The sequence below is a fragment of the Augochlora pura genome, chromosome 3 (assembly GCF_028453695.1).
Source record: "Augochlora pura isolate Apur16 chromosome 3, APUR_v2.2.1, whole genome shotgun sequence".
Taxonomy (NCBI): Eukaryota; Metazoa; Arthropoda; class Insecta; order Hymenoptera; family Halictidae; genus Augochlora; species Augochlora pura.
In genome coordinates this window covers 11,045,600-11,059,083 of record NC_135774.1, presented here as the reverse complement: position 1 = coordinate 11,059,083, position 13,484 = coordinate 11,045,600, and positions in this window count along the sequence as shown.

Below are 13,484 nucleotides of genomic sequence, written 5' to 3'. Positions count from 1 at the left end.
GCGGCGCGGCGGCGGGGCCGCTCTACGTGGGAAGCTGTCGGCGGCCCGGTGGTGCCGGCCGCGGCCACGGCGCGGAACTGCTTCGGCCCGCGCCGAGCCGAGCCGAAGCCGCGCCGGCTGCTGGTCTTTTTCAAAGCGGACACACCGCACGCGCGTTAATTCATTAGTCGTCGCTATACACATCGTTCTCGCGGAAACTTGCCGGTTTTTAGATTCTCTCTGTCACCCGGGCGTGGAGGCTTTCCAAGCGATACACTCTCTACGGGCCGGGCACGGCAGCCCAGCCGTTTCCTACGTAATAATTTACACTCCAAACGAGCCGGTACTTTCGTCCCCCCGCCCCCCCCCCCCCCCCCCCCCCTCCCTCTTCGCGCTCTTTGATGTTATTTAGTGGAGGCGATATCGGTAAACCGAGGAAGTAATAAGTCCACCCCTTTTTTATACTATAAATATTTAGGCGTGCCCGGGTTCTCCATAAATCGATGGGCGTCGATTCGATCATCTGAGAGACAAAGGCAACCCCTCGCCGCCCCCCGCGGGGGGACAATTTCTATGAAAATTTATAGAAAAACTCCGACGTATTATCGTCGACTGCAACATATTCCTATGGAAAAAGTCGGCTTGAAAGCCGGCCTCTCGATCGGACGATGAATAGGCTCGACCGGGCCGGGCGGGATGTATTAAGTGGTCGAAGAAGTTTGTTAGGGGGTTTTAATTTCGAGTTGATCAACCTAGTGACGCCTGGCCCACGGGCTTCGTTAGAACGGCCCGTTTACGAACTACCGAAATATTAGTCCGGAGTTTTGCATGATGATATTCACACAGACAGCGGGGTGTGTGTGGTAGAGAGAGAGAGAGAGAGAGCGAGAGAGAGAGAGAGCGAGAGAGAGAGAGGGGGGGAGGGGGGGGGCAGGGGGTGGCGGCCGGCCGGTTTGCGTGGACTGGGTCATTTCAAGTTGTTGGGAGGCTGGACACCTAGAGCAACCGGGCATCATTCTTGCTTCTAGGCTGTACTCTCGTAATCTGTTTTGGAAATATAGAGCTAAAACTATAAAGATATACTTAAGAAGAAGATGCACCTAAGAAGCAGGTTAGTTTGCGCATGTTCGCAGTAAGTTACTTGCGCCAGCAGTTGACCAACTGCTAAAATTAACTTTACATTTACCGAACAATCCAAATTAAATTTGTTTCATTAAAGAATAAATACAGTAAAAGAATAAAGTAATTTAATACAAGGGTCGACTGTTCTACCTCATTTTACAACTAACAGATGGCACTCCAAATGATTAAAAAGGGCAGGGAGTAGTTCTACCTAAATAGGTTCCGAGGTCGTTAAAATCTAGGGTCGGGAATTAATTTGTACACTTAACACGTGCAATATTTATTGTACAAATCAGTACGAGCTTAGTCATCCGTCGAACTATTCTGCTATCCGAACACTAGGCTTTCTCTGATTATTTGAGACAGTGAATTCTGTTCACTTAAATACCTTGGTCATTTAAAAAATGCAATAAAGTGTTGAATGCAAAAGTTATAGGGTTGAGGGCTGAACATAATATAATATAAATAATATTTCTGAAAGTGGAGCTATAGAGGAGATGCAGAGATCAAATGTCGAAGGGTTGCAACACCCTCGTTATTGGACTGCTGCATCCCTTATCCTCATTTTTCGCATATCTCTGAAATGGTACATTCTTGGACAAATGCATCTTAACACTTTTGTATTTAGAATGCATCAATCTATCCAGGTGAATCATAAAAAATAGGACTTGCTGTTTAAATAACAAAGTTAGCTCTATGCTTCCTCTATGCCTTCACTTGCAGAAATATCAAGTATATTAAGAACGTGCGTTTCCTTAAAGCTTATAACTTCTGCAACTACCATTTTCTAGCATTGTTTGGCATTGCAAAGAGGCATGCAAGTGGTCAGACTTCGTGGAACACGCTGTACGTTCTTCCTGGCAGTTCCACGAAGTCGGCAAACAAGGACCCAGCGCTAGATCGGCGCCCAGAAGTTTTGAGACACCACGATCCGCGAAATCGCTCGACGATCGGGACTCCGCCCCGAAAATCCTCGTCTGCGCGTTGCAATCCGTTCGCCGGGTCCCCGTAACTTTCCCGGGACAACGGGCATCGCCTCTCGTTTGTCGAAAAAAATCTGCAAAATCGCCGGCCGTTACCCAGTTAAAATCGCGCAACACGACGATCGCTTAGGCACGACACACCACGAATGCACTAGCGTCGTAGTAATTTGTCCGCGTTATTCGAACCGGTCGCGGGCTAGCGCTCTGCTAGGCCGCGCGTCCCGCTCCCGTCCGCGCGCGCGGCGTCCTCTCGACCCCGCTCGCGCGTATGGACATCGAAAAGAGGGTGTCAGCGGGGTGGTCCGTAGCCGGGGTGGACTAGCGAGGGACCGCGGAGGGTGTCGGAGGCGACGGGCGGTACGGCGAAAATGCAGACAAATGAGTTAAAAAACGCGGGTTGCATCGCCGTAGTCGGCGTCGGCAGAGCCCGCGTTGCCGGCGATTTGACATTGTCGAAAGTTAATCAATGCCCCCGCGGCGGGCTGCACAGAGCCGGATAGAACGCCGGAGAGAGAGGCCCAGAGGGCGAGAAAGAATCGGCGGCACGCAGCCCCGCCCGTGCGCCGTTTCGTCAATTTTTTAAAATTAAATCACTATCTGTCCTTGTTAAATGCATTTCCCGGCCGCCTCCCTCGCCCCCCCCCGCCCCCTCGGCCCGCCGCCTCGCCACGCCACGCAGCGTCCGACCGTCCCGGTCCCACCCCTGGCTTTGTGTCGCCCCCCTGGCGTCCCGGGCCGCCCCCGGTCCCTCCGTGACCGTCTCTGACGGCCGTGCGCTCGCGCTATTGTGCCACTCTACCCCGTCGATCCACGTGCTGCGCCTAATGACAGACAGTTGGCCGCGAAAAAAAGTGTGTAAATCTGGCGGAACGAGGCAGACAGAGATACACGCGGATCGAAGTGCGGTGATCGTCCCCGCTCGCGCGGGGGTAGAACGGGCTTTTTTTTCGGGTGGGGTACTCGGTCCGCGCACGGTGGGTGGGGTGCGGCCGGGGCACGAGACGGGGTTGAGAGGAAGCAAGTGCGCGGCGCGGCGCGGAGCGGAGCAGAGCAGCGCGGAGCTGGCGCGGCCGTGCCGTAAGACCGTAAGAGAGAGGAACGGGCTCGCGGACCGCGCGCGATGGCGAGGAACGGGGGAGAAGGTGGAAGCGAAAGAGACAGAGCCAGAGCCTAGCCGCGCCGCATCGCGCCATCGCGGACTCATATATAGATGGCGGGTACGTCCAGGCCGGCCATTCCGGTAAAACGCACCGGAATAAAAATAATGGCTGGAAATGGACACGGGGGGTACACCGGCACCTCGTCATTTTTTTCTATTAGCCGAAACTTACAAACACCCGGGGCTTCCGGCCATTTCGGACCGCCGCGCCGACCACCGAACTGCTCTGCCGGCCGTGTCCCCGGTGCCACGTCGAAATTCGAAACGCCACGGCTCGTTCCCCAGGCCAACAAAAATCGTGGCCATATTTTTTTCTGACTCTTCCGACCACCCCCCACCGACCCCCGCTCGACCAACCCCCAACCTCCCCCTCCTCCCCCCACTATTACAGCGCTGTTTTTTTTTATTTTTTCGTTATTTTTCGGCTCGCCCGTCCGGACGACGCGAGAAGAAGCTCCCAGCCCCCCCTCCACCCCCCCTCCTGTTCTCGCATCGCGAGCGCTCGTTCATCCCTACGAGCTCGTGATGTCCGCCGTTCTCGCGATTAAAATGTCATCCGGACGATGCAAATGACGACACACGCACGCTATCGCTCTCTCTCTCTCTCTCTCTCTCTCTCTCGCTCTCTCGCTCCCGTTTTTCCTCCGCGTTTTTTTTCATCCCCCGGTGATTTTTTTGGTTTTTAAACCGCGCGACACTTTCGAGGCCGGAACCCGCGAATAATTCAGTCGGTTCATTGTGGTTATTAATTTTCGCCGCTGGAACCGGGACCGGCGCGAGCCAGGAAAAATGCTGCCGCGGTGTTTTGAATGGCGCAACTTATGCCGGCTCTTGCCGCAAGCGTGCGGGAGCCCCGCCGGCCCGGACACTGTCACCCCCAATTTCGACCTGTTAAAGGGGAATCGGGGAAGATGGATGGCCGGCCGCCGCTTCTGGGTACGCGCCGGAGCCCGGAGAAGATTCGAGAAATCGAGCGGACCCGGAATGAAACATTGGGTCTCTGCGCTGGAACGGTGACGAGCGCCGTTTTATGCGATTGGGGGTGCTGATTGCAGACAGCTGGCAAGAAATGATCCAGTGCTTGCCGCGTTCGACAATTTTTTTCGTTCTTCCCGTTTGGAGGACATTTTTGTTTAGAGACTGCGAGGGTGGGTATTGTTTGCATTGTTCGTTCGTTCGCGAGAGGGGATGATTAGGTATCGCGTTGCAGAAATTATTCTTCACGATTTTTGTGGAAACATTTTAACCCTTAATTATTGTTACCGATCTGTGATAATTAAATTCTATTTGTTTTTGATAAATTATTAATACAGTAGGTTAAAATGATAAATCGTTTGATACTATATTTTTGTTAATAATGACGCGATAAATATTAGGAATGTGTCACTGGATTTAGCTGTACAAAGACGTGTTTACTCATTTTTATGAATTTATTGCAGAAAACTTACTTTTCTGTTTAAAAGAATAGCAAGCAAGAAACTTGAAATAAACCATTTCTGATCCTCTGATAGTTTCAGTACCAAATCGATAAATAAATAAAAAAAAATAGATCAAAGAATCGATGGAGACTTTTGATTATTGTTAAAAAAAGATGATGATTGTATTTATAACAAGAATGTCAGTAACATCTCAATTTTTGTTTTAATTTGTTCAGTTTTTCATTTCTAGGTTAGGATCATTTTATGCACAGTTTGGAAACGACTGTTCTATGCTATAAGTAGGATCACCGTTAATATTTGAATCGCTCGATCATCGTCCTCTCTCGCTTCCTCGACAGCTGTTTGATCGTTGAATTAATTTAGGTCTCAGGTTCGATCGCTTTTAGACTATAAATACGTATGTGGGTGGAGGAAGAAATGAATAAAGATCACTCGATGTATCTTGCGCGATATCAAACGCGATTATTATGCACCCAGCCGGAGGAAAATCTTGAGCCGTGTTTTACAACCAAAGAGAACAGTAGACAGAGTTATACCTCAATTTAAGTTGATATTCACAAGCACGAAAATAGCATACTCGTCGCAGACACTGATTAATACGTTCTTCATCCCCTTTCAACACAAATGTCGTGTCGCATAAGTTTCTTAACTAGTAAATTTCTCAACCATAAAAGTTTTAATATTTTCTGTTCAGGACAAAAGATTTCCTGGAGCTTCGCTATAAAAATTATAAATCAGCAAGGTTAATACAATAAGAATATTTGAAACTATTAATTAACACTTCAGTTATCAGAAGCGTATTGAAATAGAATTTTCTATTATTTTGATATTATAGAAACAGAGTTTAAAAATTATTTTTTAAAAAAGATAGTCTCAAAAGAAATGTCCTAATCAAGTTTCTGAAAATAAATTGGATCACTATTGAAATTATTATAGGTACTGAAGAATTTATTAAAAAGTCATAAGCAAAGCTTTTTGAAAATTAAGAAATAATCGAAAATTAAAAATTCTACCATCTAAAATTGATCTTTACTACAAACGATCTTTTTATGCAGTATTCTTATAGTGCAACCTGTTACTATACTCTTATTATAGCGCATCATATACTATACTCTTCACGTATTCTAAGTGTTAAGAAAATGAAAATCAGTTGAAAAACTATTCGCTACAGAATTCCTTAGCAATACTAATAAAACCTCACCTAATAAAATGAGATGGATGATAAATAAATAAAAACGAGGAAATAAATAAATAGATAGTTCCCTACTATCAAAATTCGTCCCTGAAAAGGTTAAGATTAGTTTCCACCACAAAGGATCTTCTAATCGTTGAAAGGATACTCTTCCTCGCTCATCGTCCATACGACACAATTACCAAATAGAAAAGTTCGCGTAACAAGCGAGCCGTCCACCAAACTACCAATTCAATGGTAAAGAAACGGTGTAACCGATAAAACAATTTGACCAAACGCAGAGGACGGTCGAGCGAGAACGATCGAATCCTCTTCGCCGACCGTCCCGTACTCATTCGTATGCGGGTCCGAAATGTCCTAAGACGTAACGTACGCGTTTCGTTAAATCGGTTCGGGGGACCGAAGGCCAGGCGCAGTAAAATTATGCACAATTAACGTCAGTCAAGTATGCCCGGGTTAGCATTGCGCTCCGCGCAGATATTTATGTACACCGGCCGGCCGCAATTTTATGTACACGGATATATCTTCCATAATCATATACGGCGGCGTTGCCCTTAAACGGCGAGGATCCCGGGACCCCGGTCGACCTTCGGCGAAATTAACGATCGCTCCTCGCGAATCTGATGGATTTCTCGATCTGTATACGCCGATTATTGGGCATCGTATCCGCGACGGTGCTTCCCCCCCCCCCCCCCCCCCCTGCCCTGCCCCCATTGTAAATCGAACGATGCATAACTACGATTAACTGCCAGCGTCCATCACTGTTCGAGTCGCGATTAAAGTGACTCATCAGTAGGAAACGACGCATCGATCCGGCCACGTTCTCTTACGTGCCGAATCGCCGTTAATATCGTCCGCCGCGAATGCAATCATCCGACACAATAACCGTTTCACAGAGCCATTCGATCGTAGTTCGTAAACCGAAAGCCACGGTTTCCCCAGTCGATCTTCGATGGTCCATCTTCGATAGCCTATCCGGTTACCGAGTTAAACTATAACTGTTCGAGCATAATTCTCGAACGCGGTCGCCGAGATCTCCAATTTACAACCGGTCAATGAAACAGTCGGGCGTCTTACAACGTCGAACGACTTTGCCGTAGTTCGATCGTACGACTCGAATATTTTCAGACGATTTTTGCAAAAATTGTAAAGTAGAGAACGAAATGGTTTCGATTATGGAGGTTCGCATATGTTCGTAGCCGAAAATGATGATCTGTAAATTGAAAGGAAAATGAAACTATTCTATTAGATGCATTTGGAAATCTATGTTTTATCATCTTCACATATTGGCGTTTCATTTTGAAATACATAAATATTCGAGACCTGTTTGTTTCAATTTAGGCAGGCCGTTCTTGTTTGAACCGAAACGATTGATTCGTATAGATGCTTGTCAAACTTGAATGTAATCGATTTTATGAAAATTCGTTTATTTTGCAAGATTGTAATATAACAGTAATCTTGAGAAAATTTTAATATAAAGAAACAGATTTCATTCTATTATCGAATGTCTCCAATCTGCGAATAAAAGTATAACTTATAACAATCGACATTATCAAAATGTTTTGCAAAGTGTTTAACCCTTCTAGCGTTGACCAAAAAGGTCATGCATACCTGAACGAAATGTACAAAACTCGTTTGACGTTTCGGAGAGAAATTGCAAGAATTTTATAAAACCTGATAATTACCAAATTCAAAAATGGAAGAGAAATAAGAAATAAAATTGTTGTTTAGTAAAAATACGAAGAAAATATTTTTTCGAGATTAGCCATCGTTAATACATCGTTGCCCGGCACTAAAAGGGTTAAACAACGACAGAAGATTTCCAGTAGCACGGTAACAAGTGTTCTCTCGCACTCGACCACTTCGTCGAACAATTACTCATCGTCAAGACCAATTTCGTCGCGGTCAATTATTTTTCCAGGCTCAATTAGGAGTGAAGGATCGCCTAGGATCGTCTCGAACGAACTATGGAGACGACCTCGTAAACAACGGACTTTGGGGGATGCTCCTAAACTGAGATTATCGTGTCGGTGCAGTAGACAAGCGTTAAACTAATGATCCGGCTGGAACCAACGAACGCAGAAAACAGCTAAACGGCTTAGCCTCGTGGAAGAGGTGCGCGAACGTTCCTGGGGGTCTTATGACGCTTGTTAGATCAGCGGCAGCCCCTTTATTACGCGGAAACCGGAATTTCGCCGGTCCTCGTAGATCTCGCGGAACGGTTCAAGAATCGGAGAACCGGTCCGTGGCGGCCGGTGATTCTTTCTCGATTCGATCCTGTTGGTCTCCTTCAAGGTGAATCTCTTTTTATTCTTAACGAAAGATCTACCTATTTTTTTAGCGTCGTCGATAAGGAGACGAGTGAGAGTAATTAATCTGAAACTTTGTTGCTTTATATATATACTTGTAAAAGGTTTTTAAGAAAATGTTTCATTTAGTAGAAAGTAGAATTTTTACTGGTTAAAGATTGCAGGTTAAAGTATTTTCTAGGCTAGCTGAGGTCAAAGATTTTTATTAGGTTAAATTGTAGATATTATTTTTATGGGAATCATTTGAATATTCAGATTAAAATGATTTATTTTAGAATTACTTTCTTGGCAAATTATATGACAGATCTTCTTCTTATTATTATTATTGTTATCTATTATTATTTTATATATTTTTAGTTCAACGGAATTAGAAATATTACAATGAGATTTAACTATAGTATAAATGTGGTTATGATTTTATGTATAATTAGACTGATGCATTTATGCAGAAAGAAAAACATCTGTATCAATTACAGGACACAGCAGCCAATAGCAACCTTATAATACTCCTAAAATAATTTCAACAAAATCAAATAAGTACACCAATATTTTTAGCTTTTCTCAATTTTCTAATTATTTTATACTTCACCTGCTCATCGTAGCATTATTGCATAAAATCCGTATTCTACTTATACTCTACAAAGTTAATTTATTTCTTTGAGAATACCAATGGCAACGTAATGCTTAATTATTGGCTTGAACGATTGATACCAATTTTTCATTTACCTTTTCAAAACAACCAATATTAATCATTCGCAATTTTATACGCGTTTATCGTTTCAACCAAGACGAACAAGAACGACGCTATTTCAAATGTACGCCCGGCTTCGGCAATTAAACAAGAACTATGTCCCCACGGTTTGCATGTACCAACCTACTTTGAATTTCTATTTAAAACCAAGCAGATATAATTTCCACGTGTGCAGCTATTGATTAAAGCAAAAGGAAACGAACGTTTCGAAGTAGGTAAACCAGATTCCCCTCCCCTTCCCCCTCCCTCCCCCTTTCGGAGTCGTCCTCACCGCTGTCGATCCTTCCCGATCTGTCCTTTCGTTTTGCGACGTCGTCGCGCCGGACAACGGCGAGGCCGTTCGAACCTCGAAAGGCGTTAATTATAATTAGCACAGGCGAGATTAGTAATTAACACTTGGGGGTAATCGCGGAGCGTTGCGTGAAGATACAGCACGAGCTGCGGCGATCGTGACCGGTGTGTGTGTGTGTGTGTGTTCGCGCGCCTGTGTGCACGGGCGCGGGGCCGCGTCTGGCCCGAGTGTGCGAACGCGGATAATAACGCCGGTCGAGATGCCGGCCGAGGCAGGTCGCCCGATTTATAAGGCAGATAATAATTGCGGGCCGAACTTAATATTCATGAGCCAATCAGATTTGCACGCCGAGTCGACGGGACTTGCTGCGTCCGCGGGCCCTTTCAGGGATTCATTGTGCCACCGCGGCCACGGAATGAATTCCCTTCGACGCCCTTTCGCTACTAAGCGTTGCGATCATTTCATTGTTTACAGAACCGCCAATTTTTATTCCGTCACTAGGATATATAATACAATATTATAGGTTATGTTGGATTCATGGATCAAACGTGAACGATGTAATAAAATATGTAAGTTTTATTTTGCATTAATGACACTGAAAGTTCACTGATTAAACAACTTTGATTTTGCCGGAGTTTTGGAGATTAATATTGTAAACTTTAGGAAATATGTTAAATATTAATTTGAATTCGTTTCTTCATCATTCTAGTAAGTTGAAATAGTAGCATCAAAATTTGTTTTAATTTTTAGAATGTTTCTTTGATATTTCTGCTGTTTTGAATTTAATTCACTTGCTTTTTCTGCTAAATGCGCAACGCTCGTATTTATAGAAAGTTATTGTTATTAAAAGACGCGAGAATCCTTGCTTCGTTCGTAACACTTTCCAGTTCTGATAGCCTTTCAATTACCGGCAATCTTTAAAAAGACGGAGCACAGACAAACCCCCGGCGGTATAATGAAATTTGAAACAGTTTACTGTCTATAAATATGCCACCGATGCCAAAAACTTTGTGCTCGCAGCTAAAATAAATTTTTCTCAGCCGTTTTGATAGCCTCTCTCACTTAGTGTCAGTTTACCGAACCTGGAAAACATTGTTCTTAGGCGAATCGTATTTTTGCAACACGTTTAAAATTGTCTCGTCCGCTTTGGTAACCTCTGCGCGACTGTCAATCCACTGCAATCTTAACAAAATACGAGCAAAGCACAGAGTAAGCAATTTAATTTCACTTGTCAGACGGACTTCTCCGTTTTATATTCTGAACGTGTACCTCGCGGGGATTTTTTTCGTTAAACCAATTGAAATTTGATGGAAATTTCGTTTTAAAATATCGTTAGATTGAGTTGAAAGATTGAGATAAGCTGCATGCATAGATATTTATTAGTTTAATTATTTCGTTTTGTAATTGACATGTTAATATTGAGAGGTAAATATAGTTTGATATTTTACACTTGATATTTCATTCGACTTTTTTAGAATTATAAAAATTATATCGCCAGAAAGTGCAAGTTAAAACTCGTTTTGTAATTGACATATTAATATTAAGAGGCAAATATAGTTTGATCTTTCATTCGATTCTTTTAAGATTATAACAATTATATCACCAGAAGTTGCAGGTTATGTGTTGAACGTATATATTATTAATTATGTATATTGTCAATTAGGTCTTTTTTAGTTAATTCTCAAATATTCTCAATTTTCTGAGAAGACTTATAATTTTCTTTCTTGGTCACAACTGCCCCGGAGCAATTTGTGTACAACGAGCTCAAGAGTCTCATAAAATCCTTCATTCACTGGTTGTTCGACATATGTTTTACTATACCTTATATTACACTTTTATGATCTACTATAACTCACAAAAGTGCTAAATTCACGTTGAAGAATGTAAAAACTTTGTAATAAGATAATTCAATTTCGACAATATCATTTAGACGATTATTTCATTTTACACCTGCCATTAGAAATCCAATAACACAGCTCCAAAAAATCGTAGATCAATTTTTAAGGGCTCATTATAAAAAGGAAGCTTCATTCTTCAAATCTATGTTAAACTCAAGCGCAAACAAAATTTGTCATTGTCTGTAGAACCGTTCAAAGTTCTCTCACTTTCGACTTTTACGTTTACAATTACGTTCACAACATGCATACAATTTACCATCAGTTTAATGTTGCAAACAAATCTGGCTAAAAATGAAAAAAATACTGAGTGAAAGCAGAAGCTTCAAGCTATAAAAAGAGTCCAAGTTTGTTATCATACGACTGCTCTTTACAAAATTATAGCAACTTCAAAATCAGAAATCCATAATAACGAAAAGATAGATCTTGAAACTATCAACATCTAAACTGTAACAAAACGTAAAAAAATATAATATTTCTATTTAATTTCTAGCACAGCAAGTATCGCAGTTTACAATAAAAATATTTGCGTCACTTGTTTTCCTAAAACGGGAGCACAGGGATGGAAATCCGCGCAGAGATCTACAATCCGATGGCAGCCGAAGAAAATGGTGCGCCGGATCGTCTAAAATCTACATTCCCAATTGGGAATGGCCCGTTAAGTGAACTGTCCGAGAGGATCGCGGCGATCTAGGGTCCGGTGTATCCAATGCGATCTTTCCGCGTGGTGCGTGTTACGCTCCGACCAGAGGCAAGCCAGGCTTTAAGGAGCCCGAGCCAGCGGGCCGCGGCCGCGCGCCTGTAGAAAGCGGCTCTCCCGGCTGCCACATACGTATTAGAGGCAATATTTTAGCGGTACTTTTAATTTCACCGTGATCGTAAACATTTCGACGCATGCGCGCGTTAGGTGGCAAGAGGGGAAGCAAGGAAACAGAACGGACAACCGGAGAGCTGTGTATTTGCATATTTTAATGAGGCGCTGGGCGTAGAGTGCCGCGGGAGCTGGGCCGATGCACCGCGACGCGACGGCAGCAGGTAGCCCTCAGTTTACCCTGCGCCCAACGTCAGCCTCAAATGCCGATGATAATGTGACATGGGAAGCCTAACGGCGGAAACGCGATCCTCGCCCGTCCGATCAACGTATGGCCGCTTCGATCTTTGGTTATGCCTCCTCCCCCCTGGCCAACCCTTTAGTCCTCGCCGAAACAACTCGCAGAAACGCCGAACTCGTATACTATTCCAGCCGATCAGCTGTTGCACTATTTAGGAAAGGATTGTCGGATTTATAGCGTGGAGAATTGATCAATTGCAGATTTTATGCATTTATGCATAAATTGCACGAAAATGTCGAATATCAAATTTTAAAGCCTTTGGAAGAATTTTAGGATATAAGTTACGTTGGTTTTAACTTATTATAATTGTTAAGAGAAGATAGATATTTTCAACTAACTTACGATTAACTTAACCTCTTCAGGGATGAATTTTTATAGTAGAGAAGTTTCTTTTTTATTTATCATCCATCCCATTTAATTCGATGAGGTTATGTTAATATTGCTGAAAAATTCTGTTGTAAATAGTCTCTCAACTGATTCTCATTTTCTTTACACTTAGAATCATCACAATTTAAAAAAAAAACTAAACGTCCTCATACCTGGCAGTATCCCTGAATTTATTAAATAATTTCTATTTTGCTAAAAAATCCGCAGATCCTCTTATACCTGACTCCATTTTGAATGGCTTTACTACCTGAAACTGAAAGAAAATGTAATCGAGCTATTTATCGAAGAAGGAATTTCAGGCGGATTAATTACAAAAATAATGTCGTCGCATGATTTTACCATAGCCGAAACTTGATAATATTTTGCAACCTATGGGGTAACTGCGACAGTGGGAAAACATTTGGCACAGCCACCGAGCAGCTTGAGCAAGCTGAAGTCTTCGAAATCCTGTCTCTCCCCACGCCTTCTAAAATATTCCAAGAATAATGCAGAGTCTCATGTGCATGGAATTCAAAATATTTTGATCGCACGGCAAGATAAACGAAGAATTTACGCATACTTATGCTTGCCTTTTTAAGGATGTAACGTGCTTTGTTACATAAAGTGTATCGAATAGCTTCGACGAAAGATATTTCTTCGAGCCGAGATCGACTGGAACATTTTCTGCTTATACGAGATTCGAGAATATAAATTAGATATTTAATTCAATAAATATAAATTAGAAATATTGAATTGCAATATTTTACTCATTTTTCTTAAATATCTGTGAACAGTTAATTTCAGGATGATCAAAACTTCGGACATTTTGACAATTGGACGTGTAAAACGTGCTTGATCTTCGAGACGATGTAATACAATTTTATT